This window comes from Anas platyrhynchos, chromosome 3 (assembly GCF_047663525.1).
Source record: "Anas platyrhynchos isolate ZD024472 breed Pekin duck chromosome 3, IASCAAS_PekinDuck_T2T, whole genome shotgun sequence".
In the NCBI taxonomy this organism is placed as follows: domain Eukaryota; kingdom Metazoa; phylum Chordata; class Aves; order Anseriformes; family Anatidae; genus Anas; species Anas platyrhynchos.
Window position 1 is genome coordinate 59804355 of NC_092589.1, and position 16529 is coordinate 59820883.

General features: G+C 42.4%; 1 protein-coding gene and 1 long non-coding RNA gene across 7 annotated transcripts in view; one reads left to right on the top strand and one right to left on the bottom strand.

Annotated features, from left to right (window-relative positions):
• The window catches only part of NHSL1 (NHS like 1), a 162933-nt gene that overhangs the window by 45708 nt on the left and 100696 nt on the right, over positions 1–16529 (top strand). The gene's annotated exons all lie outside the window — the stretch shown is intronic.
• Positions 12079–16211, bottom strand: LOC106016482 (uncharacterized). Of its 2 annotated transcripts, XR_011808361.1 has the most exons (5): positions 15928–16211; positions 15638–15811; positions 14821–14866; positions 13446–13582; positions 12079–12366 (listed from the first exon to the last, which is right to left on the bottom strand). It is a non-coding gene; the product is annotated as an uncharacterized lncRNA (long non-coding RNA). The 2 variants fall into 2 exon arrangements; XR_003496427.3 differs by having other exon boundaries at positions 12079–13582.

Consider the following 16529-nt stretch of genomic DNA (forward strand, 5'->3'; position numbering starts at 1 on the left):
TCTTGTCACTAATAATGTTGAGAACCTGGGAGTGCCTCCAGTGATCCTACTGCTTTATGAATGGTCTAGTCTTAGTTCTGCCAGAATTAATCAGAGTTTTGCCACTGGCCTCAGTGGAAGTAGGGTACGCCTCTAATTATTTGAGCTTTACTTCAATTAAGTTTGGTAGTAATTGCAAAGCTGAAGCGCAGGCATAGAGTTGGAAAAACAGACATGAAGCTCTGGCCCTTTAGAAATTAACTGACTTGTATTGTGGGTTTCCTCACAGAGTTTTTTAATAATCTACTTAATGGAGATAACTACTGTTCTTTAGTTTTTGGTTTGTAATGCGGAGGAAATGATACCATAAATCAGAAGGTGCTCAAGGGGCTTCAGTTACTAATACTCTCTAATGGAGTGTTAGATTGTTTTGATTGAAGCATGGTGTGGACATGTAGATAGATTATTGAGTCTGTTGTACTCTAATAATAAAGTTATCTCTTCCCTAAATACTAATCCAGTAATGGAAACACAGCAGAAAGAAATCTTCTTTGTTAGCAGACGGCATATTTAAGCAGGTGCCAATTAATTCTGCTCTCCTATTTGTGGCTGGGTGGTGGTTTCAGACAGTGGCATCTTCTTCCTTGATGATCTATATGGTGATTTGCTTTGTATTTTTTTCCATGTACTGTAGGAAATTAAAGAGCTATGGTTCCACCTTCATAGTATTGATGTACTGTATATGATACGTTTCTTTGTAGAAAATGACATGCTGTTGCATGTTGTCAATGCCACGCCGTGCTGACCTGATTGTACTGCATCTCTTCTATAAGGAAAGAAGAGCAGAGGTCCAGCAGGCGTTGCAGTGGTGATCTGGTGCACTCGTGCAAATCTAGGGCTTAGAGATGTGTCTGTGACCTGCTCCTTGCCCACTGCCTGCACAGGGAGCAGGGCCCAGCTCAAAGACCAGTCATTAGGGTAAAAGGGCGTCTTCAGAGGCTAGGCCCTGAAGACTTTCTCTGTGGCTTTAGAAAAAGGACCATATTGAGGGAAGCTGCGGTGGGTTTTGCTCTACATGTCTGTGAATTAATGTGAAAGTTATGAGACCACCAGCAAAACGTTGCATCCCTTTGACTACTTGCTCTGGCCATGCTGTGGTGACACCTGCATATTCTACAGTCCTGACACCCACAAAAAATGTCTCTTTAAAAAGAAATAAAAAGTTTAAAAATAACCCCTGAATGTTTGGTTTGGTCTACTTGGTTTTGCTGGGTTGTGTCCAGCAAGGGTCCTTGTGCAGCTTGGTGGAGGGCGCTGGCAGGAGCAGCTGTGGTGGTGGTGGTTGTTGAAGCCATGTGGCCGCCAAACGTCGAGTCACGGCTTAAATATAGCTCACGCTGCACTAATACTTAGTTTAATTTATTTTGGCTTCCCCAGAGAAAGTCATTTGTTATGAAAACCTAAATGTAATAACATTGCTTGACTAATTCCTCCCTCATTAACCACGTGGTGTGCAATAGGGAATGGAGGAGCCGCTCGAGCTGGGTGAGCCCATTTTTCCCGAAGCACGCTCGATCTCAGGAATCTGTGAGGCTGAGCTAGTGATGCCTCTGCTTTTCAGTAGCCTGCATTGAGGTATATATTGAAGTTATAAAGGAATGCTCATTTCCAGTTAATTTTAATAGGAATGCTTCAATAATTTAAAATGCTTGAAAAAGATCTTTTCAGAAGACAGCTTTATTGCTGCATTAAAGCTCAGTGCCACCATCCACGTTCTTGGGACACCAGGTAGCAACAAGGTTTTGCCACAGGTGTCACAAAATTGGATGTGCTTTGAGTCTCTTAGTGACCTTCAGCATTGCAGCGAGTTTTGGCAGCGCAGAATGTCTCACAGCATACAAGTAGCTTTAGAAAAGTTCTTTTAAAACAAATGTCTTCATTTTTAGGTGTACATCAATGCTGTTTTTTTTTTTTTTTTATGTTTGTTTGTTTTTTTTCCTATGGAGTGGAAAAGAGGGAAGAAATGCATTTCTGTACATAAGAAGTGTTCTGGGTTTAAAAATCTTCTACAAATGCGTTTATGCCTTCAACACCAGGAATGGAGATGCCCTCCATTTGCAAATGTGCCTGTTGTTAACTGTTAATTTTAAGAAGGATGAACCAAATTAGAGGTTGGCGGTAACTGTATGAAGTGGAAAAATTGAACAGAACCGGTCTTAATGCTTCCCCTTATAGCTGTGGGAAATACATGATCTTATCTGTGGCAGTGGTTGGCTACCAATATATCCAGTAGCTACGGTGGTTACAAACAGATACAACAGAAACACGTTTTCCTGACTAAATGTGAATTTCGTTGGGAATCCGTAAGGATTGCAATGAACATGCATTTTTGAAGAAGATTAAGTAAACAAACAGAAAGATAAAAAGGTTGCTTGGCAGTCTGACAGCCTGCTGGAGTTTCTGCTGACTCTCCCGAGTTTCCACTGTGATCTCTTTCCTTTGAAAACAGGACGGACGGGTTCAAAACGATCTGGCTGTCTAAGTGAGCCTCTTCTCACTGTCCCAGTAAATGAATTTTGATTAAAGGGATGCTTTGAGCAAAGGCAGTGACAGATTTATGCTCGGCAAAGCCTTACCTGATGACCTGAGTCTCTAGGCCTGGAATTATTCTATATTTAGAAGGGGACAATTAAACGTAGCAGGAGCAACCGAGATCTTTTTATTACAGCAGCGTGGCATTTCTGATGCTGCAGATAAAAGCAGCACTTTGGCTTATGGATGAAAACTTGACACTTTTTTTTTTTTTTTTGTGTGTGTATAAAAGCCAGGTGAGAGAGTCCAGGCACACAGATTCTAACCGAAGTGTGTGTCCTTTTGATTTTGTAATAGGTTTTAAACCAAGCGTAAAGAATAACAGACAATGGCGCTGAGTAAACTTAATTCAATAAACGGTTGGAAGAACTGCTGTAAGAAAGTGAATAATAAAACCAGGCAGGGACTATAACTCCTTGGTTTTTAAACGCTAGTGTTTAGATACAAGCCTTCAAAATGCGTATTTACAATACAGTCAAACTAGTTCCAGTGTTCTCACACTTCCTTGCTCCAGATGAGGGAGATTTGTCAACTGAAGTGTATGTAGGAGTGTTTGTAAGGATGGGATCGAATGTTTCCTGCGTTCCAGGGGCAGCATCTCCTTTTGGATGGCTTCTTTGTTAGCATCTTTGTGCATTGGATTTCACCTCCTGGGTAGATTTAAATAGCGTGCAGTAAATAAGAGGAATGGAAAGTGTATCTATCTGTGTATATGGATAAATAGACCTAGCAGATATCTGATGGAAGCAATCTCCTGCAGAGAGAAGATGCTGACTGAATACACTCCAATCTTGCATATTGATTTTTGCATGTGTGTGTTCTATAGCACAGTAAAAACCTTTGATGAAATCATCTGCCCATTGATTACTTTCATGTTCACTAAGGCGTTTTGTGGAACTGTGTATCAATCACAAGGATGGTGAGCTATTAGTAGTATTTTCTTATTTAGTGGCAGTTAAAACACGTTCATTAATATTTGTAAAAATGTGCAGTTGTAGGTTCATTATCTGTTGCTATCAACTCTTCCACTGGATATTTTGGTTTGGAGTCAATATGAACTGATGGCTTTGATTTTAGGGTCTGAAATGAAATATTTGTCCCCTCTGCCTCAGTTCATCCCCAAGAGATTTTCAGGTATGTAACTGTGTGTTTTAGCTGGCTTAGAACACTATCCACAAAGGCTGTTGTAAATCTGGAAATTACTACATTTGGATATTTTTAAAATTTGGATTCATTTCAGAACTAGTACAGTGCTCGTGGAGGTTTTGACTACTGTGGGTGTATGTAAGTGGGATGTTCTATGGCTGTGTAGTTGTCCAGATACTTGATGTATTTGCTACCTTGGTGCTGCCCGGCCCGGAGCAGATACCGGTGAGAGGAGGTGGCAGAGATGGAGGGCGAGCACCACATCTGCAGCGATGCCCATGGGGAAGGTGATTTCTTCTCCTGTGCTGCTCAGAGCTCTGATGCAGCAGGAGGGGAGGCCAGGCTGGCCTCCTTGCAGGGAGACTGGCCTCTGCAGTGCCAGGAGAGGTTCTTGCTTCCCACCTGGAGGCCATCAGCGGATCCCCTGTTTCTGCTGCAGTGCGTCCAAGTTTAAAAAGCCTGGAGTTCCTTGAGCCCATCATTTGGTAAGAGGACAAGCTATTTTTACATGCAGTATGTAAGGCCAGAACTGCACAGTCCAAGAGTATTACAAGAAAGTGTTGGTATGCGTAAAAAAATATATGTATGACCGAGTTTATATTAATGCATTTATGTGAAAAGTCGTTCTAAGGAAAGAGCTCATATTGCATCGAGGCCAGGTTTAAATAATGAACTCCAAGAATCTCCCGTTACTGATGAGTTTCTTATATAGTGCTATTGTAATTTTTGGAAGAGAAGCAGGAGTGACTTCATTCGAATCAAGGGGTATGGCTTTTTTCCACCGTCTCCTGTAACTAGTCTGAGAGAGAGAAGCACATGTTCTCAGTGCACCTTCCCAAATTTCTGAGCATCCACGGTCACAAAGCCCTCATTGAAATGTGGCAGTCCTTTCCAAATTACTACAAATGTAAAATGAATTACCAAGTTTTGGTAAAGTGTATGTTCTGCTCGGCAACACTTTCTTTCTCTTCAGCATGGCAAAAAAGTAATGGAGCAGTCAGGCTGATGTGCAGTTTGCATGAATGTGCCAGGCCTTCATAACCAGAACCGTGTTCGTTTTAGTTCCATGAGTGTCCCCAAAAGGGAAGAAGCAAGCAGGGTAGTGCAGTGTGAGCACAGCTGTGTTTTCCAGAATTTCTGCAGTGTGCAATAGTAACACTCCTGCTTACTTGTCCTGTAGAAAATGTGTTGATAATATGAGTGATCGTCTCTGAGAGGAGCAACAGATGAGGGGGAACAGTGAGGGGAGGGTGGGAGAAATGGTAGCAGGGATGCTACTTTGAGCAAAGAGTAAGAAGATCCTTGTATTTAACGAGCAGGAGATGGGAGCTGTGTAAGGAGATGGGTGGGTGGTAAAATGAAGACTTGTTTTCAGGGATTTTCTGCATCAGAGGTGAGGAGGTTGGGCACAAAGGAAGCTTCACAGGGGTGGGAAGATTAAGTGTGAAGGCTGACAGACATGATGTGAGAGGTCCAGGGAAGATGTGCAGTGTCTGACCTGGGTTATTTTATCACAAGTGCCCAGTTCTTTCCCGGCTGCATCGAGTGGGCTGGGGGGTGTGCAAGAGGTTCAGCTCTGCTTGCTACAGCTCTGTTGGAGAGTAGGATTTGTCTCCACAAGAAACCCCATTTCAGCGTCCAGCCCCTTTGCATGAACTTGCATGCTTTCTGTGAAGCCAGTGGAAAATCAAGGCATTTAAATTGGGGGTGGGGTGTGTGTGGGGGTATAGCAGATTTCCAGGTATGGAAAGGATGGGATGAGAGTTTTCTGTGCAGTGCTGTATTACCACGTCACCAGCTGCTCTTCGGATATGGGAGGCACATTGTCTTTAAAAGAAAAAAAAAATATTTCTACAGGATTGTTTGGGGAGCCGGCTGCCGGCTTCTTAGGGGCAGAGGTAGGGCCGTACTGCCGAGAATTTAGAAAAGGGAATATAATAAAAACCAGGCTGAAATGACATCATTCTTTGCTGTTTCATAAGCATGTGCTGCATGTGTGGACAGTGCACAGATGTTTTGCTTTGATAACTTGCTGTGTAGGTTTATGGCCACAGAACGTCAGTAATTAACGAGGCTGGATGTATTTTGAACTGCAGGAGACCCTGTGTAAGCAGGTAGCAGATTTTAGGTTACATCTCTGCAACGTTTAGGGTGTTCTGGTCAGAAAACCTAACTACTGTAATAGCCACTCTTTTAAGTATTATTTTCTTTTTGATTACTTTTCTCTCTCCTTTTTGAGTTGTACATTGTTTCCAGACATTATTTTCACTGTGACGAAGACCATTTTCATTTTCTTTCTACATTTTTTCATTTTTAGCTGCAGTATGTCTGGAGGTGTTTTGATTCCGTCCTCTTGCTAGAAAGTCAGAGCAGTAAACTTTGAATCCGTTTCTTGCCATCAGGATTTCCTGCCGACAACGTCTGATACAAAAACAAAATAAAAATTTAAAAAAGATGAAGTCTCTGGAGAGCTTTCTAATGGTTTGTCGTAGTTTACTCTTGCGTTCCAGACTAGACTTCTATTGTGTCTAAGAGCAGGATTGATGCACGCTGCATGGATCTGCTGATTGCTAGAGAACAGCTTTGCTAAATTACCATAACACATGCCGTAGGTTTCTCCCTTTTATGGTCTCGGTTACAAATAGTTTTCTAACTCTAGTGTGGTTTGGTGACTGTATTCTGCTTTTAAATAGACATTCAACATATGTGTTTCTGCTTTAACAAAGAGCCAACAAGCCAGAGATCAAATCAAAAAATCATTTTTCAGTTTGACCGTATAATCCTGCTAAATGGAGTTTATTTTTCCTTGTGTGTCTTTTCTCATTTGCCAAAGTTTCTGTTCTTTAATATTATCCCCAAGTTTTCTAAGAACCTCCCAGTCAAATGACCAGGACTCTATTTTAATCTTTTGTGTTGATGATTCAGAAATGCCATAAATCAAGAAGAAACAGGAACTAAAAGGTAACGTAAATATAGTGGAGATGGTAGTTGTAGCAGGCTGCTTCAGTGATGGACCAACTGTGGTTTAGAGTAGAGCAGAGCTTGTGTTTCTACACAGATTTGTCTTTCAGACCAGTGAAAGAGATCAGTAGAAAGGATGAAATTTTTTGTTTAATATCATAAAAAGAAGGCTGCACAGAGTTCTCAAAAAATAATAATAATAAAAAAATGAAACCACCCCAAAATAAAAACAAAGCCAACAAAACCAAAAATCCCAACAAAGTCAAACAAAAAATCATGCCCAAATAGCCCAAACCTGTAAAATCCTGTGCCTTCAAAGATGCCTTAAGTCAGAGAGCTTACATAGGTGAGGACTGACTTGCAGTCCTCTTTCATCCCCAAATTCTAAGTAGATTGTAGCACCCAACCTTGGGCAAAGGGTCATCTCCATCTTTGTGATGGAAACATCAGCTCTGGTTCTGCTGATTATTTTTTTTCTTTCAAACCAGCAGTAAGCTCCTGTGTTGTCCAGCACCCTCACCATTGTCGTCTTTTGCATGCCAGAAGCATGCAATGTTTGTAGTAAATGTTCTGAAATATTATTTATTTCTAGTAGTAAAATGTTACTTAGTTCAAAAATCTTCTGCTTAGTTTTCAGTAACCGACTCTTCTGCTTTACCTACCATATCTTGTATCAGCTGCCTATTCATTTGATCATAACAACAGAAAAAGCAATCTGGGTTGAACACTTGTTTTCAAGGCAGATTTATCAATTGATGTCTTAGTTTATTAAATTTCAATTAAAAATATTTTCAGTATAGTCTGATTTATGTAATCAGTCATTTATGGCTCTTCTTTCTCAGCTCCCAGTACACTGGCTTAATTTTCTCGGACAAAGGATGAAGGAAGAAAACGTCAGTCAATAACAGAAACAGGGCACGTGGCTAAAGATTGGCAGGCATATTTAAGCTTTAGATCCAAAGTGTTCAGTGTTGGTTTGGTCCATTCAAGTTTGTGGTTTAATATTTAACACAGTGCAATATAAAAATTGGTAAGTGAATTTGTTGGTGAACTGGCTTCAATTCATGGACTGAATTTTTAGTCTCTTGTCTTTGGCCTAAATTCATTACTGATGCAGGGAAAATAACAGAGGAGAGGAGGAGGAGGATAGCTGAGGTATAAATCTTGTGACAGTAATGGATTGTAAGGTGGACGCACCCATCCAGAGAATTGTTCTTGCCTTCGCACACACCCAGCTTCTTGTGATTCAGAAAAGACTTCTTTTACACAGGGCTAGTCAAAGAAGGGGAGGGAGATGGGTGTGCTAGTGGTCATCTCAAGCAGGGTTTACTTTTTGCTGAAAAAATAAAAATAAAAACCAAAATCACCCTTTTAAGTTTTATAGCTTTTAAAGTGTTTGTTTGTTTGTTTCCTATAAGTTTGATTAAAAAGACAGTAATCAATGATGAGAGTTTTTTAAGAATCAAGACTAGATTTTCACTACCTACTTTTTAAAGAAAAAAATGCATTGTAGGACAAGAATTTGTAGTTTCAGTGATTCAGTTTTTGAGCAAAATGACTTTAATCACTTGTGCATGTTTAGTTGTATGTTTCCTGAGAGGAGAGTGTGTGTCACTGGTTTGTACTGGCTTTACCATAAAGTCTTTACCATAAAGGAAGCTTTCTTATTTATTTTCGTACAGGAAAACTGTTGCTGCTTCTCTTTTGATGCTTTGGATCTTACAGTATTTTTGCTAGCGCTCTTGTTCTAGCTACTCGGTAGCCAGTAATTACTTAGGAAACTGCTTTCCCTAACAGGGGTGTGCACTCCATTATCCAATAACAAAATACCTGTATTTTTCTTGTTTGCACCCTGATGGGGCATCAGACTGACAGGAGTGACACTGAAATGACTGCAAATTGAAATGACTGTATGCAAACACTCAGCATCCTCCCCAGGAAAGCATCCCGTGCCTTGCTGTAGCTGCATTCCTGCCACGTAACTGCCTCCACCACAGACGATTTGGCCAAGGTCTTCCCACCTGTGGAAGTGTGCTTAACCAAAGCATTCGGGATCAGGAGCTTACCTGAAAAAAACACGAGCTATGAAAACAGAAAGGATTTTTTTTTTTTTTTTTATAGCTCTTGAGGTTGGAACTTCTGTGATGTTTGGCTTGTGTGAATTTCCCCCATCCCTCAAATTAAGCTTAGAGACTTTCTCTTTCCTTTGAAGTTAAAAGATGAGAATCTCGCCTAGATCTGTGACTCCCAGGACTGGGATGTGGGAAGCAGCAGCAAAACTATGATTCACCCTGGGCTTTGCTGAAATTGGCAGCGCTGTGGAAGGCAGGAGGGAGTTGATGCACATGCACGGTGCTTCCCCCACACACACAGAGCGGCAGCCTCCTTGCTGAATGCTACCTTGCCTCGCCTCCCCGTAGTTTCCCACTTGCACTACCCTGGGAAGCTGTGCTTGGAGCTGCTGCGAGGCTGTGGAAAATGTTCAATGAGGTTAGAGATATTTCCTCATGGGCGAGCATGTGGCTCTGACTAACAGTGTCCATCACCTGAGAAGACAGCAGTCATGGAGAGGCTGTGGGATGAGGAGAGAAGGTAGGAAGGAGGCCAACCTCCCCGCCAGGAGACGGCAGGCCCAGCTCGACAGGCAGAACCTGTAGGACAGCCACAGAGGAACCTCTGCCGAAGACATGCAAAGGCAACAGCCCTCTGAGCTCAAAGCTGGCTGGCGGTGCCCGAAGGATGAGCGTCTGGCCAGCAGACCCGCTGCTGGCGGCGAGGAGAGCATTTCGGGCCACATCCAGAGCAGGGGGAGGTGTGTTGGTGAAGGAGCGAGCGTGTCTCCTCACCTCAGCTGCGAGGCACTGATGGCGCTTTTCCATCAGGATGCTTCGTTTTCTCTCTGTCCTTGCTGCTCTATCACCGAAACATTTTCTTTTTGCCCTGGCTTGGAGTAGCTTTCTGTAGTAAGCTGTGAAGGTGAAGGTTTCCAATGGAAGAGGAGGGAGAAAAAAAAAAAAAAGGAAGCGTTGAAAGCCAAGCAGCAGGCAACAGCATTGCCAAGAGGGCCTAGCATTAAAAATTTGTAAAGGAAATAAGGTTCCCTGGAATTAGGGTGGAAATACATCTCCATTTAATTTCAACAGGCTGCCCTAACAAATTGTAATGTCTAGTTGGCTGGCAATGTAGAAACAACCCATGAACTAAAAGAAAAGTTTACTTCGGAAGACAGCTCTCTTAAATTATTTACCTTGGCTTGGTCCTCTCCTGAATAGGGGAGAACATAACAGTGTTTTCCTCTCTTGATCCCTGTCTTGGCTGGTTGCTGAAATGCTTTTTGGATATAATGAAACTTTCTTAGTACAGTAGAGAACTTCCGTCATAGCAAAAGTGATTGCCAAACTTAAATATATATATGTATTTAATATATAATATATATTTATTTTCACTGCATGAATAGAGAGAAATTTGTCTGAATATAGTAATGAACTTCCTGTGATCTTGGATGCCACATCCCTTCTGCACTGGGGCAATGACTTTTCCACATGTTATGAAGTGTTTTGAGTTTTTTTTGGTGACATAATTCAGATAAATATTCCGACTGCTCCTCACCCCACTGTGGAGCTTTTTTTCTTCTTTTTTTTTTTTCCCCTGTGTTGAGAACTACCAAAGACTTCAGGCATCTTTTTCCCACACACAGTGAAAATAAAGCACCATTTACAAAGAGAGAGAGAGGGGGGAAAATAAGACAGCACCTCGCCCCCGCAAACAGATTTCCCCCTGAAGAAGAGTTTGTTTGAAAACCAAAGCTTTTTTTGAAGTACAACTTGAATAGGGATCCAGGAAAAGACTCTGCTCCCACCACTTTCTCCTCATCAATGCCCTGGATTGTCGAGAAGGAAACTTTATTTTCTGGCTTTTCTTGAGAACAGAAAGAAAAGGTGCCTTGTAACAGCCACACCTGAGGGCAGCTCCCATTGAACACCCGGGAGGGAGGCTGCAGGCAGTCCCAGGGGCTCCAGATACTCGCAATGATCCCTAAAGCAGCCAGAATCTGGGAGCCATAAAGGAGCTGCTCAGTCTGTTTGCTTAGTTGTTTTACATAGATCTAGTAAGCAGCACTTTTTTTTTGTTTGTTTAAAAAAAAAAAGCATGCACAATTCTAGCTGAACAACTAAACTGCATTTTAATATTACCCATTCACTACTGAATGTAGCCGAGATGTGATTTCATTTGCTCGTTTGATTATTTTTCAGTGATCTTTAGAGCTGTCAGTCTGTTACCTTTTGCTGGCCCTAAACCAAACAGAGTGACTCGGGACCCTGTAACAGAGCAGCCCCTTATAAATGAAGGTCAGCAGAGTGCCGTGCTGGAACAACAGCCTTGCACCAAGGCGTCTTTTGTTCAGCAGAGAAATATTAACTACGCTGAGAGTTCCTGAAAGTGGGTGGTTTCTCCTACCAAGCTCAGTAACGCTTTGTCGTAATGAAAAAACAATACTGTCTGCAAGTGAAGATTTAAAGCGTCTCCTAGCATGTGTTTGTCTAGGCCTGGGAAAAGGTGCCATTGGATGAGAGGAGCAAATCCTGCTGCGGCCGTGCTCATGCTTGAAGGAAATGCTTTAAGTGCCAGCAAATGCCAAGATGTCTTTCATGAAGCTACTTTTAATTTATTTTTAGAGTTGATTAATAGTTGCTGCAATATTTGCCTTGCACATTTTTAATGGAATGCTTTAAAATATTGTTTAATATGTGATCCCTTCTGTGTAATTGTGCTCTCATATAATGTCTTTGGTGAGAATGAACTAGCACAGTTTTACCCAGAATTGTTTGGAAGACACCAGTGTGAAAAGTAGAGATGACTCACGATGCCTTGGAGGAAGAAGAGCTAGCAATTAACCACAGAGCATGGTATTATCTCTGTGCCAAAGCTGGCTGAGAAAGCTGGTGTGTTTTCCACTTTGGTATTTCATGGAACAAAGTGCTGCAGAGAAGTATTGGCTCTTTAAGCAATCTTGATAATCTTGTCAACCTGATGGGTTTAGAACAGGTAGTATGGGAGGCATGTGAATCAAAAGAAGGTGGTGGTTCCCATCTAGAAACCATTGTTATTTTTATTTGATGAATAAATGCATATGAAACATGCTCCTTATTTGTCAGTGGACTCCTCCAGATGAGTAAAATTGGTTGCATAACAAGAATGTGGTATGTGATAGAGCGCGTGATTAGATAATATTTCTGCATACATTTCTTTTGTATGTAATCTCATGTGTCTGTACTCGTATTTCTTTAGGAATATCTATATGGGCATCTGTTTCTACTACTGGTAGCTTGCCAGATGACTGTAAATAAGGAATCCTTACTGCAAGTTAATGATAAGTATCTGTTACTTCTCAGTGTCCTTTGTTTTCTGTGCGAGTTTAGTTCAGTCGGGTTCATGTTGATGAAGGTGGCTCAACTTTACAGTCGCAACCAGGTGAAAAATACACCAATTAAATCCTCATTTTGATTTATTTACAATAAAAATCCATCCTTTATGACATACATTGAATCTTTTCCTTTGTGATGTACTTTATTTAAATTAGCTTGATGTTTCCTTTTAAGTTTCATGGTCTTTACTTTTGCTCACACAGAGAGGACAGTACGAAAGGAGTTGGCTTCAATATTGGATCCTTCTCCTCTTCTTCACCTCCTGATAAAGACATACAAATACATTGCTGTTGTGGTGCACTGCTCTGGGGCCTGGGCTGGTTCTCATGCATGCTCATGGGATGCAGCATGCTCTGCTGCAGCACCTCTTCCTGTGTAAGCATGCATTCCTTGTTCCCGACGAGCAAAAGGTGAAATACCTCATGAAATACTGGATTTGGCACGTGGGCTGCCAGCTGTGCTAATTGCTTTACCTCATTTACTAGAAAAAAATGCAGAGGTAGGAACAGTATTTTGTCATTTGCCATATGAGAAGTCATGCCAAAGGAGGTGTTTGGGGGTGAACAATGCATCAGGATTTCCAAGGCACCTAAAGAGGAAGGTTTTGAAGAAGTTGTGTGATGAGGAGCCTGCCGTGGCTTTCAGGTTAGCAGGGTATTGCAAGCAGATTGTACTGTGGGCAGGAAAAAGCCCTCAGTGAACCCTAAGCCCGTAATTCAGTCTGCTGGTTAATACTGACATGTCAGGGAGACTTCATTTGAAAATGAGTATCAAGGTGTGCATCTTTGCCTTGATGAAACTGCCTGAAATATTGAGCAGTGGTTGGAAGTAGCTTCTGGAAGTCAGGAAGTCTGCTTTCTGCACGGTTTCTTTCCTCCCCAGGAGAAGCCGATTTGGAGTGTTAGTATTGTGGGAGACATCTACTGTGCTCTCAACAGATTAGTATCTGATGAACAAACATTTTGTACACCTGTAATTTCAATAATATATGATTGCTCTTTCACTTTCTACCCCTCCCACCCCATATTTCACTAAGTAAGTGCTGTGCCAGAAGATGTGCTTTCTTCAGATATGTAAATAAGATGCTATGGTACAAACTACATTGCAAATCCATGATTTGGTTGTCTCTGTGCCGAGCAACAGGCAACAATTTCAAAATTGACACTCACAGCTTTTTAACCCCAACTAAACAGCTGTTCTCTTGAGGCTGATTATTTCACATGCCAGTGGTTGAGCGGCAGCTTAGCATTGTTCCTGCTGCTAGCATGCATGTCCTGATTTATCCTGTGTGCTCTTCTACTCAGGATAATTTGGGGTTTTCATTTTCCCTTCTGTCCTCACCTTGTTTTGGCAGCCGGTGAATAGGAACTCTCTCTGGCTGTGTGTTTTCCGTACTGCCCACTTGGAGCCACCTCCATGAGTGGCTTTGCCAACTGTTATTTTATGTTCTTGGGTCTTGTTCCCCCTGGAAACTGTCACTGGTAGGGAAAAATATTAAAGTGTTTCAGGTTTGCAAAGGAGAATCCAAGTTGGTTTCAGGCCTGGATACAGCAGAAGGGGAAATAGCAGGGGGGAATTTTTCTCATTTGTCACAGTTGGTGCTCCTGCTGAATACATGGACGTGTACATACGGAGTGAGCACACACAGAATACATACTCCACATAGAGAGAGCGTGTACGCATACTTAGGCCATATGTTATTTTAGAAGTTTTCTTTTCTCGTGCATTTTTATCAGGCTTTTAACAGGGCTGTTTTGATTGGGATTAAATGGAACGATGTAGGGCAGTAACTGAGACACAAGCTCCATGTTTTCCTCCTCGCTCTCTGCATGTCAGCAACATTCCTTGCGCTCATCCTCCGCCTAGAATTGAGTCTCTTTTAACCTAGAGCCTGTTGTGGGGAAGAGAGGGGATTGCAGCATTCCTCTGGGCGTGGCAGGGCTGGGTTGCATTTACAAATTCTCTCCAGAGTTGCAACACTTCCTCGGCGCTTACCAGACTAAGCAGGCATGCAAACGTACAGCTGCACTGAAACAACACAGCAGCCATCCTGTACCTGGGCGCACACATGCAAAAGTGACCTTTCTGTCTGCCTTCTGAAGTCTGATATTAGTTATGCATTGTTTACAGAAATAATTCATTCCTAGCTCGCTTCCTAGAAAAGAAATAAGTACAATGCTAGTAAGATCAAGTAATTTCACTGTTTTGGCTGTGAATTAATTTTAAAATATGTTTTAAAGAGACATGACATGAGACAAAAAGATGAGTGCAAACAGCACGCATATTATAGGAAGGAATTGTTTCCTTTGTTTTGCATGGCAAACATGAGACCTGGTTATAATGTGTATATAAACTGCTTTTTCAGTGTTGGAGCGCTCAAATCTGCCCATGCATCTCACTGGGTTCTGAAGTTCCTTTTTTGCACTTGATTATTGCAAATAACTAATAACATTTATTAAAGCATGTATTTTGTAAGCCAAAGAGTGTTTAAAGTTAGAAACAGGAGGGGAAAAAAAATAAAAAAATCTACCCTTTGCATTTATGGGTCTAGTAAATAAGCTGAAGAATGACAATTTCTGAGATCACCGATGATTTTTCTCTGCCTCTTCCTTAACCACTCTCTCCTTTGTGTGTGTGTGTGTGGTTCTGTTATCTATAAAAACATTCAGATTAGTGTGTTAATTAGTTTATGTTAACCAGCAGAGGGCTTTCCTACCTCAAAGCAAACAGGCATATCTTCACTCCAGTTTCCCTGGTATCCCCTTAACAGAGAAGTGGGAAATAAAGACATATATTTAGTCATCTAGGGTACTTTCCTGCTAGCAGAAAGGTCCTCAATTGTATGTGAATAAATGTTTCTTATACAGTTTGTTTTTAACTGACTTTCAGTTGTTTTTAATGAGGCTGTCAGCATTTCCATGAGAAGCTTGGATGACCTAGTAAAAGTTTCTTGTGCTTCACCAAAAACTCTTATTTCTAAATTCCTCATGTAACTGGTGTGCTGCAGGGCTTCATGTACATATTGAGGACTTAAAAGTGTTTTGAGCCCCATTTTAGTATGAAAACAGCATATGATGAGTAAACTAGCATTCACAGCAGTGTTCAGGAGGGCTAAGAGGACAAGGGGAGAGGAATATAGGTGAAGCAGTAAAGGGTTTTACGAAAGGTAAGTAAGAGGAGCCTGCCAAGAAGCAGAGGGTGGTTTTGTTTAGAGCAGTCTTGGTGTCAGTGGGGTCAGCAGCCTTGGGAGTGGGTCAGGGTCAGTGTGGTCCTGTAGCACCCACACGCCCCAGTGCTGGCTGGCTGCTGTAGCACCTCTGGGGCTCCTTCCTTGGCCCATGCAGGTGGCTTTTTGTGCCGAACTGTTGCTGATAACCTCTTGTGATTAAATGAGTGGTAGGGAAAAAAATAAAAGCTCTTCTTCAGGGAGAACACTTATTCCCTCCTCTAAATTCCGTATTTAAGATAATTAATCTTCATGGACGATCAACACTTGGGATTTATTGGCTAACAGCTGCGAGCAGAGGATTTACCTGGCCAGACCTTGGCTTCAGAGAAGAAGTGGTGGAGAGATTTTTTACTGTTTTATTTTTTAAAGAGATTTCACATTATGAAATCACAGCTCAGAACTACTAGGCTGGCATCGAGGCAGCGGCTGCAGGCAGAGCGGGAGCTTTCGGTAGAGCAGTCTTAACGAGGAGTCACACCTGAGTCAAAAAAAAAAAAACACACATCACTAAAATAGTTCATTACGTTTTAAGCCGAGAGATCGAAACAGCTTTGTGTGAGCGAATTGCTGGAAGCTAAGTCACCAGTGTCTCACCTTCCCCGCGTGGCTCCTGCCGCCCCTCGCTAATCCAGGCTCATAACGCTGCGCCAGCGCCTCCTGCTTTGTTCCTTGGCGTCCTGCTTGTTCGCAGGGCTTCCCAGGGCGCTTCTTCGGGAGGATTAAAAGCGCATTTTTTATTTTTCAGGAGGAAGAGCCTTTTTTCTGCTGGGCTCCATCCTCCTCCTCCCTGGGAGGGCGCAGGGCGGCGGCAGAGCCGTGCCTTGCTGCACGCTGCCGCCTGGCGGCTCCCCGGCCTCGGGGCTGGGGGATGCGGTGGTTTCCAGCCCTGCCCCGCGTAGTGCTGCGGGGTTTTGGGGTGTGTGGATTTGGGGCGTGGGTGTGGGTTTTGGGGGGTTGGCTCTGCCCCCAGCTCATCAGCATCCTGTTAGTGGTTGCCTTAGGTGAAACCTTGGTGTTCTGGGAGGAAAGGTGTTTTGTTATTTTGCTAATAGCTGCAACCTGCTTTATTTCAAAAATTGTTGCTGGCTGCCGTGACATAAAGCTGCCTGAAACGTAAAGCTGCCTGAGCCCTTTGCCTTGGTGCTGCTGGGAATGCCAGCATCCTTCCCCTGGGGGAGCGCAGCGTGGGCCAGGGG